The sequence below is a fragment of the Austrofundulus limnaeus genome, unplaced genomic scaffold (assembly GCF_001266775.1).
Source record: "Austrofundulus limnaeus strain Quisiro unplaced genomic scaffold, Austrofundulus_limnaeus-1.0 Scaffold1146, whole genome shotgun sequence".
NCBI lineage: Eukaryota > Metazoa > Chordata > Actinopteri > Cyprinodontiformes > Rivulidae > Austrofundulus > Austrofundulus limnaeus.
The window spans coordinates 22,786-24,379 of record NW_013953548.1 but is presented as its reverse complement, the minus strand read 5'-3'; the positions used below and the strand labels follow the sequence as shown (position 1 = coordinate 24,379).

At 35.7% G+C, this 1,594-nt stretch overlaps 1 protein-coding gene across 1 annotated transcript in view; it reads right to left on the bottom strand.

Moving 5' to 3' along the window:
• The window catches only part of col8a1a (collagen, type VIII, alpha 1a), a 14,961-nt gene extending 13,836 nt beyond the window's left edge, over positions 1 to 1,125 (bottom strand). The window contains exon 1 of the mRNA XM_014030943.1: positions 1,037 to 1,125. The gene's annotated coding sequence lies outside the window, so the exon portion shown is untranslated. The remainder of the gene's footprint in view (positions 1 to 1,036) is intronic.
• Between the last annotated feature and the right edge of the window lie 469 nt (positions 1,126 to 1,594).

Sequence of the window (1,594 nt, the reverse complement as noted above, 5' to 3'; positions counted from 1 at the left end):
GTAAAGTACAGATACCCAAAAATTCTATTTAAGTACAGTAACAAAGTATTTGTACTTAGTTACTTTACAACTCTGGTGATGGCAATAAATAAATAAATAAATAAATAAATAAATAAATAACCTCTGGTGTTGGCTAATGCTCATAAGTTGTAGTGGCCTTTTTAATCATGCTTACATAAAAAGTTGTAGATGAATATCCAATGATTAATAGAGTATCAATAAAATTAATCTAATTGTTGATCAGATTTTTTGCTAACAGACACATGCACACACAAGCAGACAATCACATGATCAGCAGCCAAATAAAATAAAAACACCTGTGATAATCTGTGTAACAGATCTGTATGATTTATTACCACCGGGRAAAAAACTCCAACAAGGACAATTTCCCATCAAATAATGTTTCATATGTAGACAATCAATCTGAAGTTAGAGCACAATTGTATCAAATCAGGCTTTTCTTCCTAAGTATCAGTTCAGGAGGCCTGATCTTTGGAAGCTGTGACTGATGGCACCAAAGGAAAAAAGGAGCAATTTTCAGCATATTAGAAGGTGACAGAGCATCTTTAGGCCATGTTGTTTACTTGCTGTCTCCTCTCACCAAACTGCTGYCCTCGCCCACATCACATTCACTCGCCAGTTTGGCTTCAACTTTCTGCACACTTGCATGCTTCAGAAGCTCTCACACACACTCAAATGGATGCRTAGCTCACACAGATTCTGTGCATGCAGCAGCTTGAAAAACTCCTGCCTAAGTTAAATATTCTGGCTGGATGATGACGTGGAGATAAAATGCTTCTTAGCTAAAATTTCAGATCTTAATGTTCAGAAAATAAGTTTAAGGTAAAATTGGGAAAATTACAACAGATCACACTATTTTACATGAGTAAGGATGTATTCTTTGTTAAAATTAATGCATCAACATTGAAATGTCCCTTATTTAAATCAAGCGTTGAAATAATCTTATTAATCACATTTWTGTGAAGGTAGAAACAGTAGATTAAATCAGATGAAAATTGGGATCTAATCTGCTTACCTTTTTGAGTGGCCGTTTATGAGGGAATAATCACTGCAGACAGGCCAGCAGAAAATACAAGCAGGCTGACGGTCAGCAGGAAACCCTGTCCTGCGTGTGCCCATGAGAGACACACCTTGTGGACAGAGCTTTTATCTGCTGCAGGGTGGAGTCACCGAGGTGGGTGGGAGAAACAGATGAAGAAAAGGGAGAGACAGATATGGAGACCTCCAGAAAAGAAATTTATGTCATGATTTATGGAAGCAAAACAAGCTTACAGCAGGTGATTTATAGGAATATTTATCTTGTTACCTGGTGAAATACTGGCTACTGAACACAAACTTGTAGCTGTTTCCCTGTGAGCCCAGACTAAAATTTAAATTAAGGAAGATTTAAATCAAATAAAAGGATGGACTCACACAGTATTGGTATAATGGACTATATTTATTTATTATTATTACTATATTTACCAAATTTCCCTCTGGGATCAATAAAGTATTTTTGAATTTGAATTGAATTTGAATTGAATTTGAATTTACTCAACTCTTGTGTGTATAAAGCATTAAAGTGCCCAAATAG